General features: G+C 48.3%; 1 protein-coding gene across 1 annotated transcript in view; it reads left to right on the top strand.

Moving 5' to 3' along the window:
* Positions 1-17,187, top strand: part of LOC121869134 (docking protein 2-like) — a 109,653-nt gene that overhangs the window by 33,975 nt on the left and 58,491 nt on the right. The gene's annotated exons all lie outside the window — the stretch shown is intronic.

The raw sequence follows: 17,187 nt of genomic DNA, 5'->3' as shown, positions 1-17,187 counted from the left end.
TCAGTCAGATGTACCCTTATTCCTCCATAGAGGTCAGTTAGTTGTACCCTTACTCCATCCATAGAAGGTCAGTCAGTTGTACCCTTACTCCACTCCATAGAAGGTCAGTCAGTTGTACCCTCATTCCACTCCATAGAAAGTCAGTTAGTTGTACCCTTACTCCACTCCACAGACGTTCACTCAGTTGTACCCTCACTCCATTCCATAGAAGGTTAGCTAGTTGTACCCTTACTCCACTCCAAAGAAGGTCAGTCAGTTGTACCCTTATTCCACTCCATAGAAGGTCAGTTAGTTGTACCCTTACTCCACTCCACAGAAGGTCAGTCAGTTGTACCCTTATTCCTCCCTAGAAGGTCAGTTCAGTTGTACCCTTACTCCACTCCATAGAAGGTCAGTTAGACGTACCCTTACTCCACTCCATAGAAGGTCAGTCAGTTGTACCCTTACTCCACTTCACAGTAGGTCAGTCAGATGTACCCTTACTCCACTCCACAGAAAATCAGTCAGTTGTACCCTTACTCCACTCCACAGAACGTCAGTCACTTGTACCCTTACTCCACTCCACAGAAGGTCAGTCACAGGTACCCTTACTCCACTCCATAGAAGGTCAGTCAGTCGTACCCTTACTCCACTCCACAGAACGTAGCGTACATCAGTTGTACCCTCACTCCACTCCATATATGGTCAGTCAGATGTAACCTTATTCCACTCCATAGAAGGTCAGTTAGTTGTACCCTTACTCCACTCCATAGAAGGTCAGTCAGTCGTACCCTTACTCCCACTCCATAGAAGGTCAGTCAGTTGTATGTACTCCACTCCACAGAACGTACATCAGTTGTACCCTTACTCCACTCCATAGAAGGTCAGTTAGACGTACCCTTACTAAACTCCACAGAAGGTCACTCATTCGTACCCTTACTCCACTCCATGGAAAGTCAGTCAGTTGTACCCTCACTCCACTCCACAAAAGGTCAGTCAGACGTACCCTTACTCCACTCCACAGAAGGTGAGTCAGTTCTTGCACCCTTACTCCCTCACAGAAGGTCCAGTTATTTTTTTATACTCCTCCACAGAAGGTCAGTCATTCGTACCCTCCTCCATGGAGGTCAGTCAGTTGTACCCTCACTCCACTCCACAGAAGGTGAGTCAGTTGTACCCTTACTCCACTCTACAGAAGGTCAGTCAGGTGTAACCTTACTCTGCTCTACACAAGGTGAGTCAGTTGTACCCTCACTCCACTCCACAGAAGGTCAGTCAGTTGTACGCTCACTACATTCCATAGAAGGTAAGATAGTTGTATCCACACTCCACTCCACAGAAGGTCAGTCAGTTGTAGCCTTATTCCACTCCATAGAAGGTCTGTCAGTCGTACCCTTACTCCACTCCATAGAAGGTCAGTCAGTTGTACCCTCACTCCACTCCATAGAAGGTCAGTCAGTTGTACCCTTATTCCACTCCATAGAAAGTCAGTCAGTCGTACCCTTACTCCACTCCATAGAAGGTCAGTCAGTCGTACCCTTACTCCACTCCATAGAAGGTCAGTCAGTTGTACCATCACTCCACTCCACAGAAGGTCAGTCAGTTGTACCCTTAATCCACTCCATAGAAAGTCAGTCAGTCGTACCCTCACTCCACTCCGCAGAAGGTCAGTCAGTTGCACCCTCACTCCACTCCTCAGAAGGTCAGTCAGTTGTACCCTTACTCCACTCCACAGAAGGTCACTCAGTTGTACCCTTATTCCACTCCATAGAAGGTCAGTCAGTTATACCCTCACTCCACTCCTCAGAAGGTCAGTCAGTTGTACCCTTAATCCACTCCACAGAAGGTCACTCAGTTGTACCCTTATTCCACTCCATAGAAGGTCAGTCAGTTGTACCCTTACTCCACTCCATAGAAGGTCAGTCAGTTGTACCCTCACTCCACTCCACAAAAGGTCAGTCAGACGTACCCTTACTCCACTCCACAGAAGGTGAGTGAGTTGTACCTTTACTCCACCCCATAGAAGGTCAGTTAACAGCACCCTCACTCCACTCCACAGTAGGTCACTCAGTTGTACCCTCAACCCACTTCACAGAAGGTCAGTCAGTTGTACCCTTACTCCACACCACAGAAGGTCAGTCACTTGTACCCTTACTCCACTCCACAGAAGGTCAGTCACAGGTACCCTTACTCCACTCCATAGAAGGTCAGTCAGTTGTACCCTCACTCCACTCAACAGAAGGTCAGTCAGTTGTACCCTTACTCCACTCTACAGAAGGTCAGTCAGGTGTAACCTTACTCTGCTCTACACAAGGTCAGTCAGTTGTACCCTTACTCCACTCCATAGGAGATCAGTCAGTCGTATCCTTACTCCACTCCATAGAAGGTCAGTCAGCTGTACCCCTTACTCCACTCCACAGAAGGTCAGCCGCTGTACCCCTAATTCCACTCCATAGAAGGCAAGTTAGTTGTACCTCTACCCACTCCATAGAAGGTCAGCCAGTTGTACCCTTACTCCACTCCACAGAACGTACATCAGTTGTACCCTAATTCACTCCATAGAAGGTATTCAGTCGTACCCTTACTCCTCCATAGAAGGTCAGTTAGTTACCATCACTCCACTCCACAGAAGGTCAGTCAGGTGTACCCTTATTCCACTCCATAGGAGATCAGTCAGTCGTATCCTTACTCCTCCATAGAAGGTCAGTCAGCTGTACCCTCCTCCACTCCACGAAGAGTCAGTCAGTTGTACCTAATTCACTCCATAGAAGGTAAGTTAGTTGTACCCTCACTCCACTCCATGAAGGTCAGTCAGTTGTAGTCTCCTCCACTCCATAGAAGGTCAGACAGTTGTACCCTCCTCCACTCCATAAAAGGTCAGTTAGTTGTACCCTACTCCACTCCACATAGGTCATCATGCCCTCCTCCTCCACAGAAGGTCAGTCAGTTGTACCCTTATTCCTCCATAGTAGGTCAGTTTGTTGTACCCTTACTCCCTCCACAGAACGTACATCAGTTGTACCCTTACTCCTCCATAGATCAGTTAGTCGTACCCTTACTCCACTCCATTGAAGGTCAGTCAGTTGACCCTTACTTCACCTCACAGAAGGTCAGTTAACAGTATCCCCTTCACTCCGAAGGTCAGTCAGTGTACCCTTACTCCACTCTACAGTAGGTCAGTCAGTTGTACCCTCCTCCTCCACAGAAGGTCAGTCAGTTGTACCCTCACTACATTCCATAGAGGTAAGATACTTATCCTACTCCACTCCCAGAAAGGTCAGCCAGTTGCCCTTATTCCTCCATGAAAGTCAGTCAGTCGTACCCTTACTCCTCTCCATAGAAGGTCAGTCAGTTGAACCCTAACTCCATTCCACAGAAGGTCAGTCAGTTGTACCTTATTCCACTCCATAGAAGGTCAGTCAGTCGTACCCTTGCTCACTCCATAGAAGGTGAGTCAGTTGTACCCTCACTCTACTCCGAAAGTCAGTCAGTTGTACACCTCCACTCTACAGAAGGTCCAGTCAGGTGTAACCTTCTCTGTTCACACAAGTTCAGTCAGTTGTACCCTTATTCCACTCACATAAGGTCAGTCAGTTGTACCCTTACTCCACTCCACAGAAAGTAAGTCAGTTGTACCCTTACACCACCCCAAGAAAGTCAGTTAACAGTACCTCCTCCACTCCGCAGAAGGTCAGTCGTTGCACCCTCACTCCTCTTCAGAAGGTCAGTCAGTTGTACCCTTACTCCACTCCACAGAAGGTCACTCAGTGTACCCTTATTCCACTCCATAGAAGGTCAGTCAGTTGTACCCTTACTCCTCCCAGAGGTCAGTCAGTTGTACCCTTATTCCACTCCAGAAGGTCAGTTAGTTGTACCTCACTCCACTCCAGAAGGTCAGTCAGTTGTACCCTTACTCCACTCCAGAACGTACATCAGTTGTACCCTTACTCCTCAAAGAAGGTCAGTCAGTAGTACCCTTACTCCACTCCATAGAATGTCAGTCAGTCGTACCCTTACTCCCTTCACAGTAGGTCAGTCAGATGCACCCTTACTCCCTCACAGAAGGTCAGTCAGATGTACCTTCTCTCCAACTCCACATAAGGTCACTCATTCGTTCCCTTACTCCACTCCATCAGAGGTCGTCAGTTTTACCCTCACTCCACTCCACAAAGGTCAGTCAGACGTACCCTTACTCCACTCCTCAGAAGGTGATCAGTTGTACCGCTACTCCCACCCATAGAAGGTCAGTTAACAGCACCCTCACTCCTCCACAGTAGGTCAGTCAGTTGTACCCTCACTCCACTTCACAGAAGGTCAGTCAGTTGTACCCTTACTCCACTCCTAGAAGGTCAGTTAGTTGTACCCTCCTCCACTCCACAGAAGGTCAGTCAGTTGTACCCTTACTCCACTCCAAGAACGTACAGCAATTGTACCCTAATTCCACTCCACATGAGGTCAGTCAGTTGTACCCTCACTCCACTTCACAGAAGGTCAGTCAGTTGTACCCTTACTCCACTCCCTAGAGGTCAATGCCCTCACTCCACTCCACAGAAGGTCAGTCAGTTGCCCTTCACTCCACAGACATCAATTGTACCTAATTCCTCCATAGAAGGTCAGTCAGTTGCCCTTACTCCCTCCATGGTCAATCAGTTGTCCCATCCTCCACTCCACAGAAGGTCAGTCAGGTGTACCTTATTCACTCCACAGGAGATCAGTCAGTCGTATCCTACTCCACTCCATAGGGTCAGTCAGCTGTACCCTTACTCCTCCATAGAAGGTCAGTCAGTTGTACCCTAATTCCTCCATAGAGGTAAGTTAGTTGTACCTTACTCCACTCCATAGAAGGTCAGTCAGTTAGCCTCCTCCCTCCATAGAGGTCAACAGTTGTACCCTCGCTCCACTACATAGAAGGTCAGTCAGTTGTACCCTTACTCCACTCCACAGTAGGTCACTCAGTTGTACCCTCACTCCACTCCAGAAGGTCAGTCAGTTGTACCCTTATTCCTCCATAGAAGGTCAGTTAGTTGTACCCTTACTCACTCCACAGAACGTACATCAGTTGTACCCTTACTTCACCAGAAGGTCAGTTCAGTGCCCCCACTTCACTCCACAGAGGTCAGTCAGATGTGCCCTTACTCCTCCACAATGAAGTCAGTCAGTTGTACCCTCACTCACTCCACAGAAGGTCAGTCAGTTGTACCCTCCACATTCCATAGAAGGTAAGATAGTTGTATCCCTCCTCCACTCCACAGAAGGTCAGTCAGTTGTACCCTTATTCCTCCATAGAAAGTCAGTCAGTCGTACCCTTACTCCTCCATAGAAGGTCAGTCAGTTGTACCCTCACTCCCTCCACAGAAGGTCAGTCAGTTGTACCCTTATTCACTCCATAGAAGGTCAGCCAGTCGTGCCCTTACTCCACTCCATAGAAGGTCAGTTAACAGCACCCTCACTCCACTCCACAGTAGGTCAGTCAGTTGTACCCTCACTCCACTTCACAGAAGGTCAGTCAGTTGTCCTCTACTCCACTCCTAGAAGGTCAGTTAGTTGTACCCTCCTCCACTCCACAGAAGGTCAGTTGTACCCTTACTCACTCCACAGAACGTACATCAATTGCCTAATTCCTCCACATAGGTCAGTCAGTTGTACCCTCACTCCACTTCACAGAAGGTCAGTCAGTTGTACCCTTACTCCACTCCTAGAAGGTCAGTTAGTTGTACCCTCCTCCTCACAGAAGGTCAGTCAGTTGTACCCTTACTCCTCCACAGAACGTACATCAATTGTACCTAATTCCTCCATAGAAGGTCAGTCAGTCGTACCCTTACTCCACTCCATAGAAGGTCAATCAGTTGTACCATCACTCCACTCCACAGAAGGTCAGTCAGGTGTACCCTTATTCCACTCCATAGGAGAACAGTCAGTCGTATCCTTACTCCACTCCATAGAAGGTCAGTCAGCTGTACCCTTACTCCACTCCATAGAAGGTCAGTCAGTTGTACCCTAATTCCACTCCATAGAAGGTAAGTTAGTTGTACCCTTACTCCACTCCATAGAAGGTCAGTCAGTTGTAGCCTCACTCCACTCCATAGAAGGTCAGACAGTTGTACCCTCGCTCCACTACATAGAAGGTCAGTTAGTTGTACCCTTACTCCACTCCACAGTAGGTCACTCAGTTGTACCCTCACTCCACTCCACAGAAGGTCAGTCAGTTGTACCCTTATTCCACTCCATAGAAGGTCAGTTAGTTGTACCCTTACTCCACTCCACAGAACGTACATCAGTTGTACCCTACTTCACCTCTCAGAAGGTCAGTTAACAGTACCCCCACTTCACTCCACAGAAGGTCAGTCAGATGTACCCTTACTCCACTCCACAGTAGGTCAGTCAGTTGTACCCTCACTCCACTCCACAGAAGGTCAGTCAGTTGTACCCCTATTCCACTTCCAGAAGGCCGTCAGTTGTACTCCTTACTCCACTCCACAGAAGGTCAGTCAGTTGTACCCTTATTCCACTCCCAAGAAGGTCAGTTAGTTGTACCCTCACTCCACTCCACAGACGGTCAGTCAGTTGTACCCTTACTCCACTCCACAGAACGTACATCAGTTGTACCCTTACTCCACTCCAAAGAAGGTCAGTCAGTAGTACCCTTACTCCACTCCATAGAATGTCAGTCAGTCGTACCCTTACTCCACTTCACAGTAGGTCAGTCAGATGCACCCTTACTCCACTCCACAGAAGGTCAGTCAGATGTACCCTTACTCAACTCCACATAAGGTCACTCATTCGTACCCTTACTCCACTCCATCGAAGGTCAGTCAGTTTTACCCTCACTCCACTCCACAAAAGGTCAGTCAGACGTACCCTTACTCCACTCCTCAGAAGGTGAGTCAGTTGTACCCTTACTCCACCCCATAGAAGGTCAGTTAACAGCACCCTCACTCCACTCCACAGTAGGTCAGTCAGTTGTACCCTCACTCCACTCCACAGAAGGTCAGTCAGTTGTACCCTTACTCCACTCCCTAGAAGGTCAGTTAGTTGTACCCTCACTCCACTCCACAGAAGGTCAGTCAGTTGTACCCTTACTCCACTCCACAGAACGTACATCAATTGTACCCTAATTCCACTCCACAGTAGGTCAGTCAGTTGTACCATCACTCCACTCCACAGAAGGTCAGTCAGTTGTACCCTTATTCCACTCCATAGAAGGTCAGCCAGTCGTACCCTTGCTCCACTCCATAGAAGGTGAGTCAGTTGTACCCTCACTCTACTCCACAGAAGGTCAGTCAGTTGTACCCTTACTCCACTCTACAGAAGGTCAGTCAGGTGTAATTTTACTCTGCTCTACACAAGTTCAGTCAGTTGTACCCTTACTCCACTCCACATAAGGTCAGTCAGTTGTACCCTTACTCCACTCCACAGAAAGTAAGTCAGTTGTACCCTTACACCACCCAATAGAAAGTCAGTTAACAGTACCCTCACTCCACTCCATAGAAGGTCAGTCAGTCGTACCCTTACTCCACTCCATAGAAGGTCAGTCAGTTGTACCATCACTCCACTCCAGGTCAACAGCTTTGTACCCCTTATTCCACTCCATAGAAAACAATAAATGTACCTCACTCCACCTGCAGAGAAGGTCAACAGCTGCACCCCCACTCCACCTCAGAAGGTCAGCTGCTGTGCCCCTTACTCCACTCCACACAGAAGGTCACCCAGTTGTATCCTTATTCCACCCATAGAAGGTCAGTCAAGAGTACCCTCACTCCACCTTGGCCAGAAGGTCAACAGATGTACCCCTCTACTCCACTCAACAGTAGGTCAAATAGCACCCTCACTCCACTCCATGTAGCTGTCAGTCAGTTGCAAATTTCACTCACATCTCCATGAAGGCAAGATACTTGTATCCCACTCCACCCACACAGAAGGCTGTTCCCTTTATTCCACTCCAGAAAGTCAGTCAGTTGTCCCTTACATCTCCATATAGAAGGTCAGTCAGTTGTACCCTCACTCCATTCCACAGAAGTTCAGTCAGTTGTACCCTTATTCCACTCCATAGAAGGTCAGTCAGTCGTACCCTTGCTCCACTCCATAGAAGGTGAGTCAGTTGTACCCTCACTCTACTTCACAGAAAGTCAGTCAGTTGTACACTTACTCCACTCTACAGAAGGCCAGTCAGGTGTAACCTTACTCTGCTCTACACAACTTCAGTCAGTTGTACCCTTATTCCACTCCACATAAGGTCAGTCAGTTGTACCCTTACTCCACTCCACAGAAAGTAAGTCAGTTGTACCCTTACACCACCCAATAGAAAGTCAGTTAACAGTACCCTCACTCCACTCCGCAGAAGGTCAGTCAGTTGCACCCTCACTCCACTCTTCAGAAGGTCAGTCAGTTGTACCCTTACTCCACTCCACAGAAGGTCACTCAATTGTACCCTTTTTCCACTCCATAGAAGGTCAGTCAGTTGTACCCTTACTCCACTCCACAGAAGGTCAGTCAGTTGTACCCTTATTCCACTCCCAAGAAGGTCAGTTAGTTGTACCCTCACTCCACTCCACAGACGGTCAGTCAGTTGTACCCTTACTCCACTCCACAGAACGTACATCAGTTGTACCCTTACTCCACTCCAAAGAAGGTCAGTCAGTAGTACCCTTACTCCACTCCATAGAATGTCAGTCAGTCGTACCCTTACTCCACTTCACAGTAGGTCAGTCAGATGCACCCTTACTCCACTCCACAGAAGGTCAGTCAGATATACCCTTACTCAACTCCACATAAGGTCACTCATTCGTACCCTTACTCCACCCCATAGAAGGTCAGTTAACAGCACTTCACCCACCCACAGGTCAGTCATTGTACCTCACTCCACCACAGAAGGTCAGTCATTGTACCCTTTACTCCAATCAGAAGGTCATGGCTGCACCTCACCCACCCACAGAAGGTCAGTCAGTTGTAATTTACCCACCTTACAGAACGCACATCAATTGTACCCCACCCACTCCACAGCAGGTCAGTCAGTTGTACCCTCACCCACTCTTCACAGAAGGTCAGCTGCTGCACCTCTTTACTCCACTCACCAGAAGGTCAGCATGCACTTCACTCCACTCCACACAGAAGGTCAGTCGCTGTACCCTACTCCACTCCACAGAACGTACATCAATTGTACTCCACCCACTCCATAGAAGGTCAGTCAGTCGTACCCTTACTCCACTCCATAGAAGGTCAATCAGTTGTACCATCACTCCACTCCACAGAAGGTCAGTCAGGTGTACCCTTATTCCACTCCATAGGAGAACAGTCAGTCGTATCCTTACTCCACTCCATAGAAGGTCAGTCAGCTGTACCCTTACTCCACTCCATAGAAGGTCAGTCAGTTGTACCCTAATTCCACTCCATAGAAGGTAAGTTAGTTGTACCCTTACTCCACTCCATAGAAGGTCAGTCAGTTGTAGCCTCACTCCACTCCATAGAAGGTCAGACAGTTGTACCCTCGCTCCACTACATAGAAGGTCAGTTAGTTGTACCCTTACTCCACTCCACAGTAGGTCACACAGTTGTACCCTCACTCCACTCCACAGAAGGTCAGTCAGTTGTACCCTTATTCCACTCCATAGAAGGTCAGTTAGTTGTACCCTTACTCCACTCCACAGAACGTACATCAGTTGTACCCTTACTTCACCTCTCAGAAGGTCAGTTAACAGTACCCCCACTTCACTCCACAGAAGGTCAGTCAGATGTACCCTTACTCCACTCCACAGTAGGTCAATCAGTTGTACCCTCACTCCACTCCACAGAAGGTCAGTCAGTTGTACCCTCACTACATTCCATAGAAGGTAAGATAGTTGTATCCTCACTCCACTCCACAGAAGGTCAGTCAGTTGTACCCTTATTCCACTCCATAGAAAGTCACTCAGTCGTACCCTTACTCCACTCCATAGAAGGGCAGTTAGTTGTACCCTCACTCCACTCCACAGAAGGTCAGTCAGTTGTACCCTTATTCCACTCCATAGAAGGTCAGCCAGTCGTTCCCTTGCTCCACTCCATAGAAGGTGAGTCAGTTGTACCCTCACTCTACTCCACATAAGGTCAGTCAGTTGTACCCTTACTCCACTCTACAGAAGGTCAGTCAGGTGTAACCTTACTCTGCTCTACACTAAGGTTCAGTCAGTTGTACCCTCACTCCTCCACAGAAGGTCAGTCAGTTGTACTCACTCCTCCACAGAAAGTAAGTCAGTTGTACCACCACCCAATAGAAAGTCAGTTAACAGTACCCTCACTCCACTCCATAGAAGGTCAGTCAGTCGTACCCTTACTCCACTCCATAGAAGGTCAGTCAGTTGTACCATCACTCCACTCCACAGGTCAGTCAGTTGTACCCTTATTCCACTCCATAGAAAGTCAGTCAGTCGTACCCTCACTCCACTCCGCAGAAGGTCAGTCAGTTGCACCCTCACTCCACTCCTCAGAAGGTCAGTCAGTTGTACCCTTACTCCACTCCACAGAAGGTCACTCAGTTGTATCCTTATTCCACTCCATAGAAGGTCAGTCAGTTATACCCTCACTCCACTCCACAGAAGGTCAGTCAGATGTACCCTTACTCCACTCAACAGTAGGTCAGTCAGTTGTACCCTCACTCCACTCCACAGAAGGTCAGTCAGTTGTACCCTCACTACATTCCATAGAAGGTAAGATACTTGTATCCTCACTCCACTCCACAGAAGGTCAGCCAGTTGTACCCTTATTCCACTCCATAGAAAGTCAGTCAGTCGTCCCCTTACTCCTCTCCATAGAAGGTCAGTCAGTTGTACCCTCACTCCATTCCACAGAAGGTCAGTCAGTTGTACCCTTATTCCACTCCATAGAAGGTCAGTCAGTCGTACCCTTGCTCCACTCCATAGAAGGTGAGTCAGTTGTACCCTCACTCTACTCCACAGAAAGTCAGTCAGTTGTACACTTACTCCACTCTACAGAAGGCCAGTCAGGTGTAACCTTACTCTGCTCTACACAAGTTCAGTCAGTTGTACCCTTATTCCACTCCACATAAGGTCAGTCAGTTGTACCCTTACTCCACTCCACAGAAAGTAAGTTAGTTGTACCCTTACACCACCCAATAGAAAGTCAGTTAACAGTACCCTCACTCCACTCCGCAGAAGGTCAGTCAGTTGCACCCTCACTCCACTCTTCAGAAGGTCAGTCAGTTGTACCCTTACTCCACTCCACAGAAGGTCACTCAATTGTACCGCCATTATCATGAAAGTCCAGTCCAGTTGTACCCTTACTCCACTCCACAGAAGGATGAGTCAGTTGTACCCCATATTCCACTCCCTACCCAAGAAGGTCAGAAGTTCGGGTTGTACCCTCACTCCTCCCACAGGCGGTCAGTCAGTTGTACCCTTACTCCTCCACACAGAACGTACATCAGTTTGTACCTTACTCACTCAAGAAGGTCAGTCAGTGACACTTACTCCACTCCGCCAGAATGTCAGTCAGTCGTACCCGCCTCCACTTCACCCAGTAGGTCAGTCAGGTGCACCCTTACTCCACTCCACGAAGGTCGTCAGATATACCCTTACTCCAGCTCACGCAGGTCTCATTCGTGCCGCCTCCACCGCACCAGGAGTCAATTAGCAGCACCCCTCCTCCACTCCCCACAGTAGGTCAGTCGAGTTCATCACCCTCGCTCCACTTCACAGAAGGTCAGTCAGTTGTACCCTTACTCCACTCCCTAGAAGGTCAGTTAGTTGTACCCTCACTCCACTCCACAGAAGGTCAGTCAGTTGTACCCTTACTCCACTCCACTGAACGTACATCAATTGTACCCTAATTCCACTCCACAGTAGGTCAGTCAGTTGTACCCTCACTCCACTTCACAGAAGGTCAGTCAGTTGTACCCTTACTCCATTCACTAGAAGGTCAGTTAGTTGTACCCTCACTCCACTCCACAGAAGGTCAGTCAGTTGTACCCTTACTCCACTCCACAGAACGTACATCAATTGTACCCTAATTCCACTCCATAGAAGGTCAGTCAGTCGTACCCTTACTCCACTCCATAGAAGGTCAATCAGTTGTACCATCACTCCACTCCACAGAAGGTCAGTCAGGTGTACCCTTATTCCACTCCATAGGAGAACAGTCAGTCGTATCCTTACTCCACTCCATAGAAGGTCAGTCAGCTGTACCCTTACTCCACTCCATAGAAGGTCAGTCAGTTGTACCCTAATTCCACTCCATAGAAGGTAAGTTAGTTGTACCCTTACTCCACTCCATAGAAGGTCAGTCAGTTGTAGCCTCACTCCACTCCATAGAAGGTCAGACAGTTGTACCCTCGCTCCACTACATAGAAGGTCAGTTAGTTGTACCCTTACTCCACTCCACAGTAGGTCACTCAGTTGTACCCTCACTCCACTCCACAGAAGGTCAGTCAGTTGTACCCTTATTCCACTCCATAGAAGGTCAGTTAGTTGTACCCTTACTCCACTCCACAGAACGTACATCAGTTGTACCCTACTTCACCTCTCAGAAGGTCAGTTAACAGTACCCCCACTTCACTCCACAGAAGGTCAGTCAGATGTACCCTTACTCCACTCCACAGTAGGTCAGTCAGTTGTACCCTCACTCCACTCCACAGAAGGTCAGTCTGGAGTTGTGCACCCTCCTACATTCCATAGAAGGTAAGATAGTTGTATCCTCACTCCACTCCACAGAAGGTCAGTCAGTTGTACCCTTATTCCACTCCATAGAAAGTCACTCAGTCGTACCCTTACTCCACTCCATAGAAGGGCAGTTAGTTGTACCCTCACTCCACTCCACAGAAGGTCAGTCAGTTGTACCCTTACTCCACTCCATAGAAGGTCAGCCAGTCGTTCCCTTGCTCCACTCCATAGAAGGTGAGTCAGTTGTACCCTCACTCTACTCCACATAAGGTCAGTCAGTTGTACCCTTACTCCACTCTACAGAAGGTCAGTCAGGTGTAACCTTACTCTGCTCTACACAAGTTCAGTCAGTTGTACCCTTACTCCACTCCACATAAGGTCAGTCAGTTGTACCCTTACTCCACTCCACAGAAAGTAAGTCAGTTGTACCCTTACACCACCCAATAGAAAGTCAGTTAACAGTACCCTCACTCCACTCCATAGAAGGTCAGTCAGTCGTACCCTTACTCCACTCCATAGAAGGTCAGTCAGTTGTACCATCACTCCACTCCACAGAAGGTCAGTCAGTTGTACCCTTATTCCACTCCTAAGTTAGGTTGGGTGCCCCTCCTCCACTCACAGAAGGTCAGTAGTTGTACCCTTACTCCTCCACAGAACGTGCATCAGTTGTACCCTTACTCCTCCATAGGGTCAGTTAGACGTACCCTTACTCAACTCCACAGGAGGTCAATTCATGCCCTTCTCCCTCCATAGAGGTCAGTCAGTTGTAGCCCTCCTCCACTCCACAAAGGTCAGTCAGACGTACCTTACTCCACTCCACAGAAGGTGAGTGAGTTGCCTTCTCCACCCCATAGAAGGTCAGTTAACAGCACCCTCACTCCACTCCTGATGGGTCACTCAGTTGTACCTCACTCCACTCCGCAGAAGGTCAGTCAGTTGCACCCTCACTCCACTCTTCAGAAGGTCAGTCAGTTGTACCCTTACTCCACTCCACAGAAGGTCACTCAATTGTACCCTTATTCCACTCCATAGAAGGTCAGTCAGTTGTACCCTTACTCCACTCCACAGAAGGTCAGTCAGTTGTACCCTTATTCCACTCCAAAGAAGGTCAGTTAGTTGTACCCTCACTCCACTCCACAGACGGTCAGTCAGTTGTACCCTTACTCCACTCCACAGAACGTACATCAGTTGTACCCTTACTCCACTCCAAAGAAGGTCAGTCAGTAGTACCCTCACTCCACTCCACAGAAGGTCAGTCAGTTGTACCCTTACTCCACTCCACATAAGCTCAGTCAGTTGTACCCTAATTTCACTTCATAGAAGGTCAGTCAGTCGTACCCTTACTCCACTCCATAGAAGGTCAGTTGTTGTAGCCTCACTCCACTCCATAGAAGGTCAGACAGTTGTACCCTCGCTCCACTCCATAGAAGGTCAGTTAGTTGTACCCTTACTCCACTCCACAGTAGGTCACTCAGTTGTACCCTCACTCCACTCCACAGAAGGTCAGTCAGTTGTACCCTTATTCCACTCCATAGAAGGTCAGTTAGTTGTACCCTTACTCCACTCCACAGAACGTACATCAGTTGTACCCTTACTCCACTTCATAGGTCAGTTAGTCGTACCCTTACTCCACTCCATTGAAGGTCAGTCAGTTGTACCCTTACTTCACCTCACAGAAGGTCAGTTAACAGTACCGCCACTTCACTCCACAGAAGGTCAGTCAGATGTACCCTTACTCCACTCCACAGTAGGTCAGTCAGTTGTACCCTCACTCCACTCCACGAAAGGTCAGTCAGTTGTACCCTCACTACATTCCATAGAAGGTAAGATAGTTGTATCCTCGCTCCACTCCACAGAAGGTCAGTCAGTTGTACCCTTATTCCACGCCATAGAAAGTCAGTCAGTCGTACCCTTACTCCACTCCATAGAAGGGCAGTCAGTTGTACCCTTACTCCATTCCACAAAAGGTCAGTCAGTTGTACCCTTATTCCACTCCATAGAAGGTCAATCAGTCGTACCCTTTCTCCACTCCATAGAAGGAGAGTCAGTTGTACCCTCACTCTACTCCACAGAAGGTCAGTCAGTTGTACCCTTACTCCACTCTACAGAAGGTCAGTCAGGTGTAACCTTACTCTGCTCTAAACAAGTTCAGTCAGTTGTACCCTTACTCCACTCCACATAAGGTCAGTCAGTTGTACCCTTACACCACCCAATAGAAAGTCAGTTAACAGTACCCTCACTCCACTCCGCAGAAGGTCAGTCAGTTGCACCCTCACTCCACTCCTCAGAAGGTCAGTCAGTTGTACCCTTACTCCACTCCACAGAAGGTCACTCAGTTGTAACCTTATTCCACTCCATAGAAGGTCAGTCAGTTGTACCCTTACTCCACTCCACAGAAGGTCAGTCAGTTGTACCCTTATTCCACTCCCTAGAAGGACAGTTAGTTGTACCCTCACTCCACTCCACAGAAGGTCACTCATTCGTACCCTTACTCCACTCCACAGAACGTACATCAGTTGTACCCTTACTCCACTCCATAGAAGGTCAGTTAGACGTACCCTTACTAAACTCCACAGAAGGTCACTCATTCGTACCCTTACTCCACTCCATAGAAAGTCAGTCAGTTGTACCCTCACTCCACTCCACAAAAGGTCAGTCAGACGTACCCTTACTCCACTCCACAGAAGGTGAGTCAGTTGTAACCTTACTCCACCCAATAGAAGGTCAGTTAACAGCACCCTCACTTCACTCCACAGTAGGTCACTCAGTTGTACCCTCAACCCACTTCACAGAAGGTCAGTCAGTTGTACCCTTACTCCACTCCACAGAATGTCAGTCACTTGAACCCTTACTCCACTCCACAGAAGGTCAATCACAGGTACCCTTACTCCACTCCATAGAAGGTCAGTCAGTTGTACCCTCACTCCACTCCACAGAAGGTCAGTCAGTTGTACCCTTACTCCACTCTACAGAAGGTCAGTCAGGTGTAACCTTACTCTGCTCTACACAAGGTCAGTCATTTGTACCCTTACTCCACTCCACATAAGGTCAATTAGTTGTACCCTTACTCCACTCCACAGAAAGTAAGTCAGTTGTACCCTTACACCACCCAATAGAAAGTCAGTTAACAGTGCCCTCACTCCACTCCACAGAAGGTCAGTCAGTTGTACCCTTACTCCACTCCACATAAGCTCAGTCAGTTGTACCCTTACTCCACTCCACAGAAGGTCATTCAGTTGTACCCTCAATCCACTCCTTATAAGGTCAGTCAATTGTACCCTTACTCCACTCCACAGAAGGTCAGTCAGTCGTACCCTTACTACACCTCATAGAAGGTCAGTTAACAGTACCCTCACTCCACTCCGCAGGTCAGTCAGTTGCACCCTCACTCCACTCCTCAGAAGGTCAGTCAGTTGTACCCTTACTCCACTCCACATAAGGTCAGTCACTTGTACCCTTACTCCATTCCACAGAAGGAAAGTCAGTTGTACCCTTACTCCACCCCATAGAAGGTCAGTTAACAGTACCCTTCACTCCACTCCACAAAAGGTCAGTCAGTTGTACCCTTACTCCACTTCATATAAGGTCAGTCAGTTGTACCCTCACTCCACTCCACAGAAGGTCAGTCAGTTGTACTCTCACTACATTACATAGAAGGTCAGTTAGTTGTACCCTCACTCCACTCCACAAAAGGTCAATCAGTTGTACCCTTATTCCACTCCATAGAAGGTCAGTCAGTAGGTACCCTTACTCCACTCCATAGAAGGTAAGTCAGTTATACCCTCACTCCACTCCATAGAAGGTCAGTCAGTCGTACCCTTACTCCACTCCATAGAAGGACAGTCAGTTGTACCCTCACTGTACTCCAAAGAAGGTCAGTCAATTGTACCCTCACTGTACTCCAAAGAAGGTCAGTCAATTGTACCCTTATTCCACTCCATAGAAGGTCAGTCAGTCTTACCCTTACTCCACTCCATAAAAGGTTAGTCAGTTGTACCATCAATCCACTCCACAGAAGGTCAGTCAGATGTACCCTTATTCCACTCCATAGCAGATCAGTCAGTCGTATCCTTACTCCACTAAATAGAAGGTTAGTCAGCTGTTCCCTTACTCCACTCCATAGAAAGTCAGTCAGTTGTACCCTAATTCCACTTCATAGAAGGTCAGTCAGTCGTACCCTTCCTCCACTCCATAGAAGGTCAGTCAGTTGTAGCCTCACTCCACTCCATAGAAGGTCAGGCAGTCGTACCCTTACTCCACTCCATAGAAGGTCAGTCAGTTGTACCCTTACTCCACTCCAAAGAAGGTCAGACAGTTGTACCCTCACTCCCCTCCATAGAAGATCAGTTAGTTGTACCCTTACTCCACTCCACAGTAGGTCACTCAGTTGTACCCTCACTCCACTCCACAGAAGGTCAGTCAGTTGTACCCTTATTCCACTCCATAGAAGGTCAGTTAGTTGTACCCTTACTCCACTCCACAGAACGTACAACAGTTGTACCCTTACTCCACTCCATAGAAGGTCAGTCAGTTGTACCCTTACTCCACTCCATAGAAGGTC

This window comes from Homarus americanus, unplaced genomic scaffold (assembly GCF_018991925.1).
Source record: "Homarus americanus isolate GMGI-L3 unplaced genomic scaffold, GMGI_Hamer_2.0 scaffold25467, whole genome shotgun sequence".
NCBI lineage: Eukaryota > Metazoa > Arthropoda > Malacostraca > Decapoda > Nephropidae > Homarus > Homarus americanus.
Note: the sequence above shows the minus strand (reverse complement) of the source record. Positions and strands in the feature narration are given on the sequence as shown.